Consider the following 23,152-nt stretch of genomic DNA (forward strand, 5'->3'; position numbering starts at 1 on the left):
CCTCAAATGATTCTTGTCGTTCCGAATTCCATTCCCAAGCTGCCTTTTTCTTTAACAGTGCTGTTAGCGGTTGAACCAACGCGTTGGTTGCAACGTCGCGAAGCCTGGTACGAATCGCCGATACCAGGACGCTACTCCCAAATACTGACGCAGCTCTTTCACGTTGGCGGGTGGCTTTAGCTCAGCTATCGCTGCGACCTTCTCTGGATCAGTGCATATCCCTTTGCTTGTCACCTTTTGGTCGAGGTACCTCAGTTCCTTCCGGAAAAATTGGTATTTTTCCGCGTTTAGCCGCAGATTGGCGGCCTGTAGTTGGTTATTCGGTGCTCCCATTCCGTTCGTCCGATGACTTATGTCGTCCTGATATGCGAATGCGTGTGGCATCATCTCTAGTCCTATTACCCGGTCCAAAGCCCGCTGAAACGTGGCCGACGCCGAGTGTAGACCAAATGGCTTCACCTTCTATTGGTATAGTCCCTTGCCGGGTACTGTAAATGCCGTGATTGGCCTACTGGCCTACTCCTCCAGTGGAATTTGCCAATATCCGTCCTTCAGGTCCAGAATACTAATGAATCGTGCCTCCCGTAGGTGGTCCAGAATGTAGTCGATCCTAGGCATTGGGTAGGCATCTTTTACCGACTTTGCGTTTACCTACCGAAAATCGACACACAACCTCCACAGGCCGGTCTTTTTCCTCACCATCACTATAGGAGAGCTATACGGGCTCTTGGACGGCTCAATACATCCCAATGCCAGCAACTCGGCCACCTTCTGGTTGAGTTCCGCCTGCATTTTGGGGTTCTTGGGGTAGTATCTCTGTTTAATCGGCTGCCCGTCACTCATAGTGATCGTGTGCACCGCCACATTAGACACTCCCTTGAGCTTGGCGAACTCTTCTAACTCTCGGGCCAGGAACGCCTCTGTCGATTCTTCTCCCGTGTCTTCATCCTGTTGTGCTCGCGCCCGGATTTCGACCGCCGTTTCTGCCGGGATCGCCTCCGCTTCCACCCCGGATTCTGGAGTCTCCGTTACGGCCACCGACAGCCTCTCCTCCGTGCTACCTCCTTTCCGATCTTTAACAGGAATCACCACCCTGTGTCCCGCACAGGTCACCACTGCTCCGACCGCGCTAAGGAAGTTCCACCCCAGAACCAAATCGTCGATCACGCCCGGCAAGACGAGCAACGCCATTTTAACCTCCTAGTTCCCGAACGCCACCTTTTCCTCGGGCAGTTTTTTCACAGCTTTCAGAAAAACGAATTTTGAGTAGTGGTCTAGCACTATAAATATGCCAATATGACCTCTTTTGGAACGCGGAAAGTCTACATAAACCCAGAAAGTCTACATAAAGCCTTTGAAAGAATCTCTGCGACTCTCGTGCCACTCCCATTGGAGGACGCTGGACCGAATTCGGTGCTTTTGTAGACTTGCAAATATCGCATGCGAGCACATAGGCTTTCACATCCGCGCTCGAGAGTCTTGTGAACTCCACCATGTGAGGCTAACGGATGGTCATGGACATTGGCTAGTACTTCCCGAATCAACTCCTGAGGGATCCATAACTTCCAGATAAAATTATCGTGGAGAATATCCCCCGTGACGTAACCACACTTCCTGTAAACCATCCCGTCCACAACTTTCAGATCAGGCAATTTTTCCTTATTGGCTTCTATTCGGCTTATACGTTCCATATACTCGGTTGCTTTAAAAGCTGGCGAATCGAGATCAACCAGCTGGCCATAGGAAGAATCCACGGCAGCCACTTCCTCTTCGTTCACCCTTGACAACGCATCGGGAACAACATTCAGGCGACCACTACGGTGCTCAATTTTAAACTTGAAACCTTGTAATTTTAGGGCCCATCGGGCTAATCGCGAATGCAGATCGGTCTGCGTCATGAGCCACATTAATGATGCATGGTCAGTAATAACCGTAAATTCATGCCCTTCGATATAAGCTCTGAATCGATTGATACAGACAATCACCGCAAGGCACTCTTGTTCGGTTACCGAATAGTTCCTTTGCGCCTTATTAAGTTTCTTTGATACAAAAGCTATCGGATACTCGTCGCCATCTGGAGTCGTCTGAACTAACACACCCCCAACTCCTGACTTGCTGGCATCGCACTGCACAAAGAAAGGTTCGTTGAAATCCGGACTCCGAAGAACTGGTGCCGAACACAACCTGGTCTTAAGTTCCTCGAAAGCGGAACGTCCTTCTGGAGTCATGACGAACTTACATTTGGGCTTCAGCAAGTCCGTGAGAGGAGAGGCTATCGACGCAAAATTAGCGATGAATTTACGATACCATCCGACCATACCCAGGAAAGATTTCAAAGAGTTTGGCTCTGGAAATTCTTCCATAGCTGAAATTTTCCCTGGATCCGTCCGAATGACACCTTCTCCAACGATATGGCCAAGATGTTTCACCGAACGAATACAGAATTTGCTCTTTTCTACGTTGAGCGTTAAGCCGGCCAATCGAACATGCTGCGACACGGTTTTTAAAACCCTTAAATGTCACTCGAAACTATCAGATATAATACAATCAAAAAATCGTCAAGATAAACAAAAACTTCGTTACGGAGATTGGCTGGGATCACTTTGTCCATCAACCTGGTCATAGTTAGCGAGGCGTTGGTGAGCCCGAACGACATGACCTTGAACTGATACAATGGTTTTCCCGGGATGGTAAAAGCTGTTTTGTCTCGAGACTCTGGGACCAAAGGTATCTGCCAGTAGGCATCCTTGAGATCCAGGCTCGATATAAACATTGCTCTGGGCAGACGACTTAATATCCCATCTATTTGCGGCAATGGATACGCATCTTTTCGCGTGACAGCGTTAACTTTGCGGCTGTCTAAGCAAAGTCTAACCTTTCCCGGTTTCTGGACTAGCACAACTGGAGAGGACCAGGCGCTGTCGGATTCCTCAATGACTCCTAGTTGGAGCATCCTGTCCACCTCTGCATATAGTAATTTTTCTACTGCCGGCGACACGGGAAAATGCCGTTGCTTAACAGCCTTAGCATCTCCTACATCAATCGAATGCGACAAAACCGAGGTCTTCCCTAACCCAGATACTGCAAAAGATGGAAATCCATGGACAACCTTCTGCAAATCTTCTTTCTGGCTTTGCGTCAGCTAATGCGATTCTTGAGTAATCTCCGCCACTTGCATCTCCGGAGGTAATAAATTGAATGCCGCCCAAAAGTCTATTCCCAGATATAGGTCCTGACTAAGCGAAGGAATGATGTTTAAATCTAAATATTTCACGTCAAAAATTCTTCAAAAAAAAGTTCATCAAACCATTTCTAAGCCCCAAATCTTTAAGAAAAAGTTCGTTTTGTTCCTTGAGGAAAAATCGTGTTGACTAGTGTTATAAGTAATCATATTTTATTATTAGAAAGTTAATGGCGCCAAACAATGAGGCCTAAAATATTTGTTCAAACTGCATCCCGATGCGGTCAACAATATATGTAGCAAAAACACACACATCACACACACTGTCGAGTTTTCTGGTTAGTAAGATGCGTAGTGGGCTCCAATAATGAGTACATGCACGCTTGTTCATTTCATTCTCCAGCCACGGTTGCTGCAGCACCTGGACCAGAATACCGATGTTCACAGCCAGCTGAAGTCAACTAATCAGTCGCTTGGGAATTATTGTCGAATGACTGCTAGCAGCGATCGACAAGCCACGGCAGAGAGGTAGCTTTTAGTAGGCGATCAGATACCCTACAGTAATGCAGTCCGTAGCCCAACTAGTTAGACGCTTTGGAAACGCAGGGATGAACAAGTAACAAGTTTTAGCAAAGACGCATCCATATTTTTGAAATAGTTAAGCGGCAGAGCTAGCCATCAACTGCTTGGATATACAGCACAATCTCTTTATAAAGAGTTCGTCTGGCCACAGGTGATGGCAAAAGCAGAACACCTGTTCGCAGAAGGGAGAGTGCGAAGGAGAGACGAGAGAACAAACCTGATTAGTTTTGAATAGCTCGCACTTGATCTTGCCGGCGTTGTTTGTGTATTGCAGATTGGCGCGGCTGCGCAGCATCCAACGCTAGAAAGCGTTGGGTTGTAGTTGCGAGCGATGATTAGCAATGCACATGCAGCGGTACTTTGTTTTTATTGTTTTTTGTTCATTCTCTCTTTCGGTTTGTCGTAAGATCTCTCTTGGGGAACATAGGCGATGCTTGAAGGCAAATAAATGTTTTACAATTTCATTTTAGTTTCGTTTTTCTTTACAAAGTATTTGAGCTACAATTTTAGATATTATTTATTTTTATTGTTTATCGGTCATTATTATTATTTTGTTTATTGTTCGTATTGGTATTGATTATTTAGGTTTCGGGAACTTTGCGGGCAAGAAGAAAAGAAAGAAGTGAAAAGAAAAGAAGAAAAATTAAACCTCGAAGAGGAATTGAGCCGGTCAGCTGGTTAAGCTATCGGAGTTCAACGACCTGGCGGATTTGCTGATAGCGAGTGAGAAAGAAAGCACGAATTAGTGAGTTTAGGTTTAGGTGGGCTTAGGTTTATCTCGCCACTGAATAGTACTGAGACGGCCTCACAATGCAAGAAGGGCAGGCAGATCCAGCTGTCTGCATTCTGTGTGGAAAAGGGTTTGAAGCTCAGCAGCTGTTCAAGACCAAATGTGGGCACGAATTTCACAAATCTTGCATTGTGCCATACTCGAAGGTAAATGCAAAATGTCCCACATGTGGTAAAGTCATTTTTGATTTGCAAGGAAGTGCATCCAGCTCGGGTGGGCAGACCCCCAAACAGCAGGCAGGAGGAATGGAGAAAACTTCAGGCACCCTAGTGGCGGGATCATCCAACGTCAATCCCGGAACCGTAACTGTAGAAAGCATAGGTACCATGGTGGCCCAGGCCGTCCGAGTCATGCAAAATGACATATTGACGCAGTTGTCGGGGCGGGATGGCTCAATTAATTCAAACAAACATCGCTGCTCACCTTGAACCCGCAGGTCGAAATCAACATGTCCGTAATACAGCTCCAGATCAGATTTTGCAGGAGCAGGAATTGGGCGATGGTAGATCATCGGCTGGATTGTTCGGGGAAGGCAGACACACTCCTAGAAGCTTAGCGTCGGATCTTCTCCAACGACCTGACAAGGTCGGTCACATTATGAATGGATGGAAATTGCGTTTTAGCGGCGGCGCTGAGGAAATAAGCGTGGACAATTTCATCTATCGGTTAGAAGCGTTGACCCACTCGACGCTAGAAAGCAATTTCGCGATAGTATGTAGCAATGCCAGTATCCTCTTTGATGGAAAGGCTCGGGAGTTCTTTTGGAGGTTCCACAAATCAGTGGCACTAGTACTTTGGGACTTGCTTTGCCATGCATTGAGAAAGCAGTTCCGCGACACTCGTACGGATGTGGACATTCGAGAGGCCATTAGAGACCGGAAGCAGAAAGAAAAGGAAGGATTCGACAGCTTCTATGACGCCATAGTCCAGCTAATGGACAGTCTAGAGACTCCCTTGTCAGAGACATCGGTCGTAGATATATTACGACGAAATTTGCGACCCGAAGTTAGGCATGAGTTGCTCAACTTAAGCATTAAGTCCGTGGGAGAGCTCAGAGAAATATGTAGACGTAGGGAGAGTTTTCTGGATGACGTAAAAAGAAATTATGGCTGCCAGAAGAGTGTGCCTTTTCGTAGGCAGGTAGCCGATCTTTTGGAGGAACACATGTCCGATGACGCCTCGGAGTCAGGTAGAAGGGAGGTAGAAGGGGAAATTGGAGCCCTGGCTTTGGTATGCTGGAACTGCCATAAGGAAGGGCATCGCTACCAAGATTGCGAAGCCAAATGTAAAATCTTTTGCTATGGGTGTGGACTTCCAAACGTTTATAAGCCAGCTTGTGAGAAATGTCACCAAAAAAACTCCAGGGCGAACACACAGCCTCGTCAGCCTCAGTGTGTGCGTCGCCAGAAACCTGCGAGTTCCGACTCCAGCCAATAGAGATAGAACCCCAGATAGTTGCTGATAATCAGAATACATTCCATGCAGACGGCAGTCTAAGATCCAAGTTTTGGGATCATTTTTTGTGTCCTAGCTTGAGCGTAAACATCGAAAAGAAACTGGGCCGTCAGAAATCAACTTCAAGAAACTCTGGACGAATGAGATCTTTTTGGAAGGCAGCCAAATCGATAAATGCCATTAGATACAAAAACCTCGATAAACGTCCGTATGCAGAAGTCAAGATTTTCGATCAAGATGTCCTTGGACTGTTAGATACGGGTGCAGCGATGAGTGTCGTGGGCGGAAATTTGGCCAAACAGATAATCACCAGCAGGAGAACGTTCAAGCGCGGCATATCTATTGCGCATACTGCAGATGGCAGTCGGCAGGAAGTTCTGGGGCGACTGAAAACTCCCGTCACCTACGCGAACGTGGTGAAAGATTTAGATTTAAACATCATTCCTTCGCTTAGTCAGGACCTAGATCTGGGAATAGACTTTTGGGCGGCATTCAATTTATTACCGCCGGAGATGCAAGTGGCGGAGATTACTCAAGAATCGCATTAGCTGACGCAAAGCCAGAAAGAAGATTTGCAGAAGGTTGTCCATGGATTTCCATCCTTTGCAGTATCTGGGTTAGGGAAGACCTCGGTTTTGTCGCATTCGATTGATGTAGGAGATGCTAAGGCTGTTAAGCAACGGCATTTTCCCGTGTCGCCGGCAGTAGAAAAATTACTATATGCAGAGGTGGACAGGATGCTCCAACTAGGAGTCATTGAGGAATCCGACAGCGCCTGGTCCTCTCCAGTTGTGCTAGTCCAGAAACCGGGAAAGGTTAGACTTTGCTTAGACAGCCGCAAAGTTAACGCTGTCACGCGAAAAGATGCGTATCCATTGCCGCAAATAGATGGGATATTAAGTCGTCTGCCCAGAGCAATGTTTATATCGAGCCTGGATCTCAAGGATGCCTACTGGCAGATACCTTTGGTCCCAGAGTCTCGAGACAAAACAGCTTTTACCATCCCGGGAAAACCATTGTATCAGTTCAAGGTCATGTCGTTCGGGCTCACCAACGCCTCGCTAACTATGACCAGGTTGATGGACAAAGTGATCCCAGCCAATCTCCGTAACGAAGTTTTTGTTTATCTTGACGATTTTTTGATTGTATCTGATAGTTTCGAGTCACATTTAAGGGTTTTAAAAACCGTGTCGCAGCATGTTCGATTGGCCGGCTTAACGCTCAACGTAGAAAAGAGCAAATTCTGTATTCGTTCGGTGAAACATCTTGGCCATATCGTTGGAGAAGGTGTCATTCGGACGGATCCAGGGAAAATTTCAGCTATGGAAGAATTTCCAGAGCCAAACTCTTTGAAATCTTTCCTGGGTATGGTCGGATGGTATCGTAAATTCATCGCTAATTTTGCGTCGATAGCCTCTCCTCTCACGGACTTGCTGAAGCCCAAATGTAAGTTCGTCATGACTCCAGAAGGACGTTCCGCTTTCGAGGAACTTAAGACCAGGTTGTGTTCGGCACCAGTTCTTCGGAGTCCGGATTTCAACGAACCTTTCTTTGTGCAGTGCGATGCCAGCAAGTCAGGAGTTGGGGGTGTGTTAGTTCAGACGACTCCAGATGGCGACGAGTATCCGATAGCTTTTGTATCAAAGAAACTTAATAAGGCGCAAAGGAACTATTCGGTAACCGAACAAGAGTGCCTTGCGGTGATTGTCTGTATCAATCGATTCAGAGCTTATATCGAAGGGCATGAATTTACGGTTATTACTGACCATGCATCATTAATGTGGCTCATGACGCAGACCGATCTGCATTCGCGATTAGCCCGATGGGCCCTAAAATTACAAGGTTTCAAGTTTAAAATTGAGCACCGTAGTGGTCGCCTGAATGTTGTTCCCGATGCGTTGTCAAGGGTGAACGAAGAGGAAGTGGCTGCCGTGGATTCTTCCTATGGCCAGCTGGTTGATCTCGATTCGCCAGCTTTTAAAGCAACCGAGTATATGGAACGTATAAGCCGAATAGAAGCCAATAAGGAAAAATTGCCTGATCTGAAAGTTGTGGACGGGATGGTTTACAGGAAGTGTGGTTACGTCACGGGGGATATTCTCCACGATAATTTTATCTGGAAGTTATGGATCCCTCAGGAGTTGATTCGGGAAGTACTAGCCAATGTCCATGACCATCCGTTAGCCTCACATGGTGGAGTTCACAAGACTCTCGAGCGCGGATGTGAAAGCCTATGTGCTCGCATGCGATATTTGCAAGTCTACAAAAGCACCGAATTCGGTCCAGCGTCCTCCAATGGGAGTGGCACGAGAGTCGCAGAGATTCTTTCAAAGGCTTTATGTAGACTTTCTGGGCCCGTATCCGCGTTCCAAAAGAGGTCATATTGGCATATTTATAGTGCTAGACCACTACTCAAAATTCGTTTTTCTGAAAGCTGTGAAAAAACTGCCCGAGGCAAAGGTGGCGTTCGGGAACTAGGAGGTTAAAATGGCGTTGCTCGTCTTGCCGGGCGTGATCGACGATTTGGTTCTGGGGTGGAACTTCCTTAGCGCGGTCGGAGCAGTGGTGACCTGTGCGGGACACAGGGTGGTGATTCCTGTTAAAGATCGGAAAGGAGGTAGCACGGAGGAGAGGCTGTCGGTGGCCGTAACGGAGACTCCAGAATCCGGGGTGGAAGCGGAGGCGATCCCGGCAGAAACGGCGGTCGAAATCCGGGCGCGAGCACAACAGGATGCAGACACGGGAGAAGAATCGACAGAGGCGTTCCTGGCCCGAGAGTTAGAAGAGTTCGCCAAGCTCAAGGGAGTGTCTAATGTGGCGGTGCACACGATCACTATGAGTGACGGGCAGCCGATTAAACAGAGATACTACCCCAAGAACCCCAAAATGCAGGCGGAACTCAACCAGAAGGTGGCCGAGTTGCTGGCATTGGGATGTATTGAGCCGTCCAAGAGCCCGTATAGCTCTCCTATAGTGATGGTGAGGAAAAAGACCGGCCTGTGGAGGTTGTGTGTCGATTTTCGGTAGGTAAACGCAAAGTCGGTAAAAGATGCCTACCCAATGCCTAGGATCGACTACATTCTGGACCACCTACGGGAGGCACGATTCATTAGTATTCTGGACCTGAAGGACGGATATTGGCAAATTCCACTGGAGGAGTAGGCCAGTAGGCCAATCACGGCATTTACAGTACCCGGCAAGGGACTATACCAATAGAAGGTGAAGCCATTTGGTCTACACTCGGCGTCGGCCACGTTTCAGCGGGCTTTGGACCGGGTAATAGGACTAGAGATGATGCCACACGCATTCGCATATCAGGACGACATAAGTCATCGGACGAACGGAATGGGAGCACCGGAAGAATTTACAAGAGGTTTTCCGAAGACTACAGGCCGCCAATCTGCGGCTAAACGCGGAAAAATACCAATTTTTCCGGAAGGAACTGAGGTACCTCGACCAAAAGGTGACAAGCAAAGGGATATGCACTGATCCAGAGAAGGTCGCAGCGATAGCTGAGCTAAAGCCACCCGCCAACGTGAAAGAGCTGCGTCAGTATTTGGGAGTAGCGTCCTGGTATCGGCGATTCGTACCAGGCTTCGCGACGTTGCAACCAACGCGTTGGTTCAACCGCTAACAGCACTGTTAAAGAAAAAGGCAGCTTGGGAATGGAATTCGGAACGACAAGAATCATTTGAGGCCGTAAGAAACTTGTTGGTGGCGGACCCTGTGTTAACATGCCCCGACTTCTCAAAACGATTCGTGCTCCAGACGGATGCTAGCGATTACGGTCTGGGGGCGACTTTGACCCAAGACACGGAAAAGGGGGAGAGGGTGAAATTGACACGACAACATCTGGCTTCGGCGCTCTGATGAACCATTTCCATGGACTCTTTGAGACATTCGAGGATTGTGGCATGCTCCAATTCAGCGAGAGCGCCTCTGTAAAGGTCTTTGGTAATCACTTAATGCTTAATGCTTAATTCTTAATGATCTTCTACGCCAGCAGATCTCTAAACGGGGCGGAAAAGAACTACTCAGAAGAAGGAGTGCCTCGCCATAGTCTGGACCATAAGGAGGCTTAGGCCATATTTGGAAGGATACCACTTCAAGGTGATCACTGACCACATGGCCTTGAAGTGTATCGAGAGCCCGACGGGAAGGGTCGCTAGGAGGGCATTGGAGTTGCAGCAGTATGACTTCGAGATAGCATGCAGGAAAGGACAACTCAATGTGGTCGCGAACGCGCTCTCCCGGCAACCCATAGCGGAAAGATGCTTGCGTGTGGAAAGAGGAGGGGACGGCACCCCGGAAACCGACAGACAAGTTCCCGGACTACGTAGAGGAGGCAGGTGGAGTATACCGGCACATCCCTCATGGGGCCGGCGACGAGGAGGTGGCGGCATGGAAACTTTGTGTGCCCAAGGACTTGCGTGAACGGGTCTTAAAGGAGAATCATGATTCCCCGGAGGCGGGCCTTGTGGGCGGCAGAAGGACGGCGACCCGAATGGCCGCGCGATACTACTGGCCAGGGATGCACCGGGACTTTCGCGCATACGTAAGGAAATGTGAAACGTGCTTACGGTTCAAGCCAAGCCAGCTGCAGGCAGCAGGGAAAATGTTGACACAGGTGCCGGAAGAGCCTAGGGCTACAGTCTGCGCGGACTTCGTGGGACCACTGCCGTGGTCAAAACATAGGAATTCCATGCTGCTAGTGTTGGTGGATCGGCTCTCCAAGTGGACGGAGCTTATCCCGCTAGGAAAGGATACGGAAGAATCGCTAATAAAGGCGGTCAGGGAACGCATACTGTTCCGGTTCGGCGTACCGAAGGTAATAGTGACCGACAACGGAGTCCAGTTCACCAGCCGGGAGTTCAAGAAATTCCTCGAGCAGATGGGGATCAGGCATCAATTTACGGCTCCATACACGCCACAGGAGACTCCAACGGAAAGAACCAATAGGACGGTAAAAACTATGATCGCGCAATTCACCGAAGGGGATCATAGGGGTTGGGATGAAAAGTGGCCCGAATTGATGTTGGCCGTGAATTCGGGAGTCGCGGACTCCACTCCTCGCCGGCATATGTGTCACAGGGGAGAGAACCACGACTTTCGAAGGCGTTATATGATGAGGAGACACTGGGCACAGGGCAGGAAACACACACGCTTAAGGAGTTGTTCCAATTAGTAAGACGAAATCTAGAAAAGGGCAGCCCAGGACCAGGCAAGGCATTACAACCTGCGGAAGAGAGAGTGGAAGCCCAAAATCGGGGAGGTGGTATGGACCAAGGAACACCACCTGTCAAACGCAGCGGAAGGATTCGCGGCCAAGTTGGTCCCAAAGTATGAGGGTCCCTACCAAGTGGTAGACTTCATTTCATCGGTAATATGCAAGCTTAGATAAAATGGGGACAAACAAACCCGGACGGCTCACGTAAGAGACCTAAAACCACAATCGAAGGATAAATAAAAGGATGCAGAAGAAACGAGAAGGAACGTGCTAGTCGCTTCTGGGGACGCGACTCTACTTATAGCCGTACTCAGCTAGTATATACAATTTTGAGCATATGATTTTTTAGAACTTTAGAATAATCTACATCTGCTATCTACATCTACAATGTATATTGTAACTAACCATGGTTCTAGTCATGTCTCGTCACAAACGACGGAGGGTCAGCGTATCCACGCTGGCCGGAGACAATAATCAAACTGATAATCAAACCACAGAGTTAACGAACCATGGCTCTAGCCACGGTTCTCCACAAATAGCGGTGTGTCAGCACCTCCGGGAAATAAAATTACGCAACGCACACAATTAATTAAGAACTCTCGATCAACAACTCTACACATTCTTGTCCACACAACAATTTAAAACACCCCACCTCTTGGGACATTTCGCAATCGACGGCCTACATAAGAAATATCATTTGCGGTATTTTACAATAAGTCAAGCCAGCATAAAATTATCGACCTACCGGCCCAAATTCAGATATCACCTTCTGCGATGCAGAGGTAGCAAAAACCCAATTCCCAACTGCAGCCCACACCATCCGCGAAACACTCTCATCAAAACACACTGACCACCAAGCTTTGACCTAGTTACCACGCCCCACAATTATTGTCACCAATAATCATAAGTTAGCAATAAGCAATTATTTCCGGGTCTCAGGTGCGATCGCCAGCTGCATAAAAGGGCCAAGATCGGCCGAAAGAGTAGGCAGTCCATCAGCCCGAACACAATACACTGCACTAGGCTGTCCCTTAGTCACACACCCGCAGTCCACCAGCGCACCATACAACTACAAGCCAGAGTAGAAACGTAAAAGATTTAAGTGAATGAATAGATACTGAATAAACCAAGAACAACCAAAAACCAAACTCTCGCATCATCATTTCTTGCTTGCCTACTGCATTTTCAAGCCAGCCCGACACCTGAAGTTACCTACAATCTACAAATTTTGTTGTAGCGGACCCTGGACAGACTGATGCATACCTCAGCCTGAAATAGGACCTCACAATAACCTACATCTAACATGTAGATTGTACATGTTCCATTTAGATTCTACATCTCCTCCGCTGGGGGATGCTCGCGCACTGCACTATAATTTAACTCTCTAACTAACTTACATTAAAATCATACTTTTACCGCGGGTGCATGCCTGATAATTGTGTAAAAACACAACTTATTTAATTAATTTTGTGCGTCGGTTAGTCGTGTGTTTGTGTTGTTGCTTTTCGTAAGTACTCCCTCTCATTACATTTAGCCGCTCTTTGTCGTAGTTATTGCCGTCTCTCACTCTCTCTATCACCTAACTCTCAATAACTGTTCTTTCGCTCTCGCTCTTGTAACTTTTTGTGCAGTAACGCTCTCACTTATAAGCTGTTGCTGCAACCACTCTCCTCTCTCATCTTTTACCGATTTCGCTTTAAGCATTGCTCTAAGCATTTGCTCTGCACAGTGGTGGAAAACGACATGCGTTCGTTCATGAGGCAGATGCGGAGTGGCTTCAAAGAGCTGATCGTATGCTTTAAACAGCAATATGATCGGCTCTTGGCCATGAACACTGTAGTGGCGCTGGTAGTTGCAGCTGAACAAAAATAATTAAGCGCAGTGAATGATATTATCGCATGCGATAAAATTGGATAAATTATGCTGGCAGAATCACGCTGCATAATTTCAGGCAAAGCAAAGCTTAGCTTTCAAACCAGCTTAGTGGGCGAAGCTTTCGTTAAATGACAGTTGTCAAAAGAAGCTTTTTAGAACATAGTTTAGCTCTTCCTATCGCATTTAAACGGCTCGATCCCCAGAAAAATTCTTCTTTTCGTATATGGGCTAATCCGAAAATTTTTAAACCAAAGGCAGAAATTTAAAGTTGTCCAAAATCCAAATGTTTGTTAATGGAATAATAGGATACATATTCAAGCTTCAAAAGATATGAGCAATATGGTTTTACGGTGGTTTGTTGGTTCTTGGCTGAGGCTAACCTCTTGCTTTCAAGTATTCTTGTAAAAAGAAGGATATTTTCCATGGTCAAAAAAGTGGGCAAAACAGTCTTTACAGTATTTAGCGCTTAGCCAATCTTAAAACTTGTTTCATTTTCTATTATTTAAGATACAAATCATATTTGTAAATTATCTAATATATATGAAAAAATTTGAACTAAAAATGGGCACACTGTGTGTAACGTCCGTAACGGAAAAAAGGGTTTTTTTATTTTAACAGAATGAATTTGAACAATTTTGTTTTCCAAACAAGCTTTATAAACAGAGTCTTTTATGCACTTTAATCTAATGAAAAAAGAAAATACCTTTATTACACATTATTTTGAAAAATACTAATGGCAAAGTATGTAACGTCCGTAACGGCATGAACATTAAAAAATTGTATTTTAATATTATGAGGTGAAAGTAGGTGTTTATAATGGATTTCACCTGCTGAATATGAATCTGGGCTTCAAATTCGTCTAGGTTGCCGAGAATCCGAAAAACTTAACCTCAAAGTAACAAAAAGTGTGTTTAAATAACATGCGATCCCCCAATCTGCAATGCTCGGTGTACCCATGCTTGCACATGTAAATAACCGTTTGAAAGCTGCATCTGTTTTTCGTGAACATATTGCAAGCGAACAAGGCTGTACCCCAAGGGGGTCAGACAAGCACAGCTTAAATTAAGATGAAATGAAAATTCTTCTCAAATCTAAAATGATTCCTAAAAATTAATAATAAGTAATTAATTACAATGTTGTAACCCCCACAACCCCCCTGCAAATATTCGGTGGTACACCCATGCATGCAATGTTTACTTACTGCATTTTCCGTTAGAAAGCTTTTAGAAGTTCTTGCTTTGATCTCATAGTTTTGCCAAACTCATTTCAATTATAAACGTGCGTGGTGACAAGTATACAATATTCGTATTTAAAATGAGTTCAAATGCAGACAGAGCAAAAAAATTTCGCGCAGATTTAAAAAATAATAATGAAAAACTTTTGGAGTATAAAATTAAAGAGGCAGAAAAGAAAGCGAGCATATCGTAAAAAAATAAAAGAGCAGTTAAATAATAGTGTGTCACTGGCAAAAAAAACATAAAACCGAGAATAGACAACACGTGGCCAAATTTAGAGAGGCACATAAGCAAAAGGCAACAGCAAAAGCAAACAATGACGAGCCTTATAATTCCGCCCAGACTTTGGCCAAAGCTGTGAAAAGGGTGGATATTGCGCTACCAAAAAGTATCAATATCAGAAACGCGCAGTCCTAAAGGTGCTGATAAAAAAATACCTTGGCAAAGACAAAAAACAAAGTGCACCACAAACAAAAAGTGATGATGATGTCAATCTAATTCAAGAGTATTACAAACGCGATGAGATTTCGGTGCAATCTGCTTGTAGAAAAGCAACAATATTAGCTTCCAGTTTCCAAGCGATATATGCTACTCACTGTGATTCAGGCGTATGACCTGTTTCAACATGAGTTTCCGGATAGACATATTTCTCGAACCAAGTTCTACGAAAACCGTCCAATATCAGTTGAGCTGACTGAAAAAATACCTCATTTCATGTGCGTGTTTCAATATCACGCAAACATAGCTTTCTTATTAGAAAGTTTTGTTAAGATAGTTCCAACGTTTCCATCAAACTTTGATAATTTTTTAAAGGAAACTTACTGTAACGTTGACAGTGAAATCTGTATGACCAGCGAGTGTGAAAAATGTGTGATTAACATTGTAGATATTGTACCATTGCTGTATGTTAATCGCATGGACAAAACTGCCGCTTGGAAGCATTGGAGAATGGTAAACAACAGGATGGTACTATGCAACACCGAAGGATCGGTAAAAGAATTAATGTATGAGCTTACGGCAAAGCTTCCTGCCTTTAAGCTGCATTCATACAATAAACGTTCGCAGCAAAGCTATTTTAATGCCTCAAAGATGCAAATACAACCTAATGATTTAATATTGCAAGTTGATATTGCAGAAAGTTACAGAATTTTGTCGCAAAATGAGATTCAATCTGCTCATTTCAGTTACTCACAAGTATCTTTGTTTACATGCGCTGCTTGGTTCAACAATTGCGCCAAGTCCTATTGCATTTTAAGTGATGAGCTGTCGCACAATAAAAATTCTTTTTACTGCTTTATTAAATTATTAATTAAAAAAATCAGAAAGCTTCATTCTTTCAATAGAATGCAAATATTTTCTGATGGCTGCAGAAGTCAATTTAAAAATAAGTACATTTTGAGAAACATTCCACAATTCGTAAAAGAATTTGATGTGAGTTGTTTCGAATGGAATTTTTTCGCTACTTCTCATGGAAAAGGAGCGGTGGATGGTGTTGGCGCAGTTGTTAAGCGAAAAGTTTGGCAACTAGTAAAAGCCCAAAATCTTATTTTAAAAAATGCTTTAGATTTTCACAAATTAGCGAAAAAAAATATTAGTGGCGTTTCCCTAATTTACGTTGGCAAAAGTTATGTCAAAACTACATCTGAAAAAATATCAAAAACATGGATAAATTAAAAAAAAAACTCCATCTATTAATTCATATCATTATTTTTCTGCTTATTGCAATGACAATACTTTAAAAGTAGCTCGAACAGCTGGATCTAAACAGTATAAAATACCATGTTAAAATAATACTCTGTAATACATATAAGAGTAATGAAATATTGTATAATTATTTTGTAGGTAATAATTAAATAAAAACAAGGTTAAAAAGCTGTTTAAATACATGAATATTTTTTATTTACAAAATTTGACTTGATGGAAAAAGTGTAACGTCCGTAACGTAACGTCCGTAACAGACAAAAATTACGATTTCTTTTCAACGGGACTACTTATGCTTATTTTCTTTGCTGGATTAATATGGTCTTATATTCCACTTAATTTGTTGTATGTGAACTTTTTTGGTTTATTATGAAAAATTCGCTAAAAAATGTGCAAATGCATGCAGCCTCAAAGTCGACTTCCATTTTTTGCAACGTCCGTAACGAAACTTTAAGCAAGCATAATTTTTTTTCAAAAACAGTAAACCTTTTATTATAAACTAAGTTTAAAAGAACGGGCAAAGAACTGTATTTCGTAAAAATTTCATTAAAATATTACAATGTGAACGCCAGCTGTGTCAATTTGAACAAGTAAGTTTGCGTACGAATGTAACGTCCGTAACGCAGGATTAGTCCATATCCAAAATTCGGATCGGTTCGTGACCCGTTCTATAGTGAGCCAATTTTCGACAAACCACGTGTGTGAAAAAAAAAATTTAAAACGAACGCCGTGCAGTGATTTCAGTGAATTTAAATTTCACCTGGCCTAGAGCCATTCCAACATTTTTGGACTGGCGTGCCCGATCTGCACGATCAATATACGGGGACAGAAGAAAGTGATAATTATCCACGGAAATCCGGAAAGATCGGTAGGTCCAATGTGGCCGAGAACGAAGGTTACTAAGAGAGGACGTTAGTTTTTTGGATGGGTGGAGTAGCGTTTGCCAGACTCAGCCAGGAGCAGGAGCACTTGGTCTGAATGCTCGGCAAGAGCTGAGGGGGGGCATTTTTTTTCTTGGGTCCCTGGATGTGGTAGGGCCGGCCCCAGCAAAACTTGCCTCACTTTGGGAAAAACCATAAAATCTTTTGCATCCCCATAACCTTGATGTAACCTTGCCATAACCTGGTGCTGCCACAGCCTACATGCCTACAGTGTAGACCTGCTAAGAGGGCCTTGGACTCTTGGCTGCAACGGACGCTAAGACCCCGTTTTTTTTATCTAATTAAACTTAAATTTTGTCAATTCTATTAATTTGATTTAACGACCTGTAATTCCCCCTTATTTAATTATGTTACATTAGTCAAAGAAGAAAGAAAAGAAACAGCAGTTTGTTAAAAAAAAAAAAAAAAGGAAAGAGTTTAAACTATAACATGCAGTCGGCCAAAACCAACAGGGAACCATAATTATTATCTTCCACAGCTTCTTCAAAACCCCAGCGAAAGGCCTTTGAGCGTGGTGGAAGGTAGATACAATACATGCATACCAAACTGTGAGTGATGAAAGATCAATTTTTTTTTGTTCCCTTTTGGGGTGGGTTCTTACCGCGCTAGACGAACCGACCTGCGCATAAAAGTTTATGCACAAGCCCAGAGCTTTTGTTGCTTTTGCTGCTAACATAACTTGTGCATGCCATGCATTCCATGCAATTTCTTACATGGAGAAACTAAAGAAAAACATAGCCAACAAAAAAATTCTTTTTTGTCCTTCTTTTTTGGTTTAAGACCTTCTTTTATATGCATTTCATTATTATATTAACATCCCATTCATTTATCTTCTATATTCAATATTCTTATCTTAATTTAATGTTATATTTCATCTATTATGTATATACATACATACATTTACCTTTTCTTGATATATTTTTATAATTTTCTTTCCTACCTTATATTAATTTCGCCTATATTTGGAATGGCATTGAAAGATCAACATAAGTTGTTTCAACAATTAGTTTAAAATCGATAGTTTTGGATGTTGCAATGTTGAATAAATTTAGCTATAAGCTTTAATATGAACTCCTGCTGAGTGTGCCTAACTTGAGGGGGTAATGCGTCGTGAGGGAACGGCAAGGATTGGGGTGCATAGACTTTTTAGGGATCGCCGTATAACTTTATTGGATTATAGCGATCATGGAAGGGAAAAAGGACTTGTTCATCGCACGCGAATTTTAATAACTTTACGTATCTAGACGAGCGGATAGCAGCGGATCCTTCCCTAAACCCACCCCCTCCTCCCCCGACTGATAATAATACCGGAACAAGCGTGTACCCGCAGAAGCTCATCACCTTCCACCAGCTCAATAGCGACTTAAACGTTGCATACTACAACACTCAGTTCAGCAGTTTACAGCTGCTGGCGTCTTTGGCGAAAGAAGTTTCTCCTCGGGACTTGCAAGTGTTGACTATGTTCGACCACTCCCTTAGTGAAGCAGTTGATTACGTTTGCTACTCCAAGGGGCAACGATCGCTGGGATGAGATTCGGGAGCCGAATGCGTCACTTTGGAGATAGATGCAGGTAGACATGTCTGTAGCGTTCGAGTTGCAGTCCTAACGAACTCCTTAACGGCCCCTTAGTTCGCTCCCACCAGCTAATAGATTTCCAGGACCCGGATACTGCCATCACAGGTACTAGGCCGTGGTTCAAAGATGTGGGATGCCACGCCAAAGGAACAGTGCTCCCGCCCCAAACCTCACATCCAATGATGTGACCGCTTTTATACAAAAAGAAAGGCCCCCCATTACTCTTCAGCATTCAGACCAGTGCTCCATCTCCATCTCCATCCTCATCTTCCCCTACTTCCACCCATCCAAAATAACTAACTTCCTCTTTAGTTCCCTACCAGAATGCTAGAGGGTTGCGTAGTAAGCTCAGCACTCTTTTCTTGAGAGTCTCGCATTTAGGCCAGGTTAAATTTACAATTCACTGCAAGATCACTGCAATCGGCCCACGTTAAAAATTTTTGGAATGGCGTGGCATTTGGAAAATTAGGCTCACTAAATCACTGAACGGGTCACGAACCGATCCGAATTTTGGATATGGACTAATCCTGCGTTACGGACGTTACATTCGTACGCAAACTTACTTGTTCAAATTGACACAGCTGGCGTTCACATTGTAATATTTTAATGAAATTTTTACGAAATACAGTTCTTTGCCCGTTCTTTTAAACTTAGTTTATAATAAAAGGTTTACTGTTTTTGAAAAAAAATTATGCTTGCTTAAAGTTTCGTTACGGACGTTGCAAAAAATGGAAGTTGACTTTGAGGCTGCATGCATTTGCACATTTTTTAGCGAATTTTTCATAATAAACCAAAAAAGTTCACATACAACAAATTAAGTGGAATATAAGACCATATTAATCCAGCAAAGAAAATAAGCATAAGTAGTCCCGTTGAAAAGAAATCGTAATTTTTGTCTGTTACGGACGTTACGTTACGGACGTTACTCTTTTTCCATCAAGTCAAATTTTGTAAATAAAAAATATTCATGTATTTAAACAGCTTTTTAACCTTGTTTTTATTTAATTATTACCTACAAAATAATTATACAATATTTCATTACTCTTATATGTATTACAGAGTATTATTTTAACATGGTATTTTATACTGTTTAGATCCAGCTGTTCGAGCTACTTTTAAAGTATTGTCATTGCAATAAGCAGAAAAATAATGATATGAATTAATAGATGGAGTTTTTTTTTTAATTTATCCATGTTTTTGATATTTTTTCAGATGTAGTTTTGACATAACTTTTGCCAACGTAAATTAGGGAAACGCCACTAATATTTTTTTTCGCTAATTTGTGAAAATCTAAAGCATTTTTTAAAATAAGATTTTGGGCTTTTACTAGTTGCCAAACTTTTCGCTTAACAACTGCGCCAACACCATCCACCGCTCCTTTTCCATGAGAAGTAGCGAAAAAATTCCATTCGAAACAACTCACATCAAATTCTTTTACGAATTGTGGAATGTTTCTCAAAATGTACTTATTTTTAAATTGACTTCTGCAGCCATCAGAAAATATTTGCATTCTATTGAAAGAATGAAGCTTTCTGATTTTTTTAATTAATAATTTAATAAAGCAGTAAAAAGAATTTTTATTGTGCGACAGCTCATCACTTAAAATGCAATAGGACTTGGCGCAATTGTTGAACCAAGCAGCGCATGTAAACAAAGATACTTGTGAGTAACTGAAATGAGCAGATTGAATCTCATTTTGCGACAAAATTCTGTAACTTTCTGCAATATCAACTTGCAATATTAAATCATTAGGTTGTATTTGCATCTTTGAGGCATTAAAATAGCTTTGCTGCGAACGTTTATTGTATGAATGCAGCTTAAAGGCAGGAAGCTTTGCCGTAAGCTCATACATTAATTCTTTTACCGATCCTTCGGTGTTGCATAGTACCATCCTGTTGTTTACCATTCTCCAATGCTTCCAAGCGGCAGTTTTGTCCATGCGATTAACATACAGCAATGGTACAATATCTACAATGTTAATCACACATTTTTCACACTCGCTGGTCATACAGATTTCACTGTCAACGTTACAGTAAGTTTCCTTTAAAAAATTATCAAAGTTTGATGGAAACGTTGGAACTATTTTAACAAAACTTTCTAATAAGAAAGCTATGTTTGCGTGATATTGAAACACGCACATGAAATGAGGTATTTTTTCAGTCAGCTCAACTGATATTGGACGGTTTTCGTAGAACTTGGTTCGAGAAATATGTCTATCCGGAAACTCATGTTGAAACAGGTCATACGCCTGAATCACAGTGAGTAGCATATATCGCTTGGAAACTGGAAGCTGATTAGCTCCAGCTAATATTGTTGCTTTTCTACAAGCAGATTGCACCGAAATCTCATCGCGTTTGTAATACTCTTGAATTAGATTGACATCATCATCACTTTTTGTTTGTGGTGCACTTTGTTTTTTGTCTTTGCCAAGGTATTTTTTTATCAGCACCTTTAGGACTGCGCGTTTCTGATATTGATACTTTTTGGTAGCGCAATATCCACCCTTTTCACAGCTTTGGCCAAAGTCTGGGCGGAATTATAAGGCTCGTCATTGTTTGCTTTTGCTGTTGCCTTTTGCTTATGTGCCTCTCTAAATTTGGCCACGTGTTGTCTATTCTCGGTTTTATGTTTTTTTTGCCAGTGACACACTATTATTTAACTGCTCTTTTATTTTTTTACGATATGCTCGCTTTCTTTCTGCCTCTTTAATTTTATACTCCAAAAGTTTTTCATTATTATTTTTTAAATCTGCGCGAAATTTTTTTGCTCTGTCTGCATTTGAACTCATTTTAAATACGAATATTGTATACTTGTCACCACGCACGTTTATAATTGAAATGAGTTTGGCAAAACTATGAGATCAAAGCAAGAACTTCTAAAAGCTTTCTAACGGAAAATGCAGTAAGTAAACATTGCATGCATGGGTGTACCACCGAATATTTGCAGGGGGGTTGTGGGGGTTACAACATTGTAATTAATTACTTATTATTAATTTTTAGGAATCATTTTAGATTTGAGAAGAATTTTCATTTCATCTTAATTTAAGCTGTGCTTGTCTGACCCCCTTGGGGTACAGCCTTGTTCGCTTGCAATATGTTCACGAAAACTCAAAGCTGATAATTCTAAAAACAGATGCAGCTTTCAAACGGTTATTTACATGTGCAAGCATGGGTACACCGAGCATTGCAGATTGGGGGATCGCATGTTATTTAAACACACTTTTTGTTACTTTGAGGTTAAGTTTTTCGGATTCTCGGCAACCTAGACGAATTTGAAGCCCAGATTCATATTCAGCAGGTGAAATCCATTATAAACACCTACTTTCACCTCATAATATTAAAATACAATTTTTTAATGTTCATGCCGTTACGGACGTTACATACTTTGCCATTAGTATTTTTCAAAATAATGTGTAATAAAGGTATTTTATTTTTTCATTAGATTAAAGTGCATAAAAGACTCTGTTTATAAAGCTTGTTTGGAAAACAAAATTGTTCAAATTCATTCTGTTAAAATAAAAAAAACCCTTTTTTCCGTTACGGACGTTACACACAGTGTGCCCATTTTTAGTTCAAATTTTTTCATACATATTAGATAATTTACAAATATGATTTGTATCTTAAATAATAGAAAATGAAACAAGTTTTAAGATTGGCCAAGCGCTAAATACTGTAAAGACTGTTTTGCCCACTTTTTTGACCATGGAAAATATCCTTCTTTTTACAAGAATACTTGAAAGCAAGAGGTTAGCCTCAGCCAAGAACCAACAAACCACCGTAAAACCATATTGCTCATATCTTTTGAAGCTTGAATATGTATCCTATTATTCCATTAACAAACATTTGGATTTTGGACAACTTTAAATTTCTGCCTTTGGTTTAAAAATTTTCGGATTAGCCCATATACGAAAAGAAGAATTTTTCTGGGGATCGAGCCGTCTAAATGCGATAGGAAGAGCTAAACTATGTTCTAAAAAGCTTTTTTTGACAACTGTCATTTAACGAAAGCTTCGCCCACTAAGCTGGTTTGAAAGCTAAGCTTTGCTTTGCCTGAAATTATGCAGCGTGATTCTGCCAGCATAATTTATCCAATTTTATCGCATGCGATAATATCATTCACTGCGCTTAATTATTTCTGTTCAGCTGCAACTACCAGCGCCACTACAGTGTTCATGGCCAAGAGCCGATCATATTGCTGTTTAAAGCATACGATCAGCTCTTTGAAGCCACTCCGCATCTGCCTCATGAACGAACGCATGTCGTTTTCCACCACTGTGCAGAGCAAATGCTTAGAGCAATGCTTAAAGCGAAATCGGTAAAAGATGAGAGAGGAGAGTGGTTGCAGCAACAGCTTATAAGTGAGAGCGTTACTGCACAAAAAGTTACAAGAGCGAGAGCGAAAGAACAGTTATTGAGAGTTAGGTGATAGAGAGAGTGACACTAGTCAACACGATTTTTCCTCAAGGAACAAAACGAACTTTTTCTTAAAGATTTGGGGCTTAGAAATGGTTTGATGATAATTTTTTTTTTTCTATGGCAGAACTTTTTTTTAAAGAATTTTTGAAAACTGGTATTTTTTTTAAGCTTTTT

The sequence above is a fragment of the Drosophila obscura genome, unplaced genomic scaffold (genome assembly GCF_018151105.1).
Source record: "Drosophila obscura isolate BZ-5 IFL unplaced genomic scaffold, ASM1815110v1 contig_75, whole genome shotgun sequence".
Lineage (NCBI taxonomy): Eukaryota > Metazoa > Arthropoda > Insecta > Diptera > Drosophilidae > Drosophila > Drosophila obscura.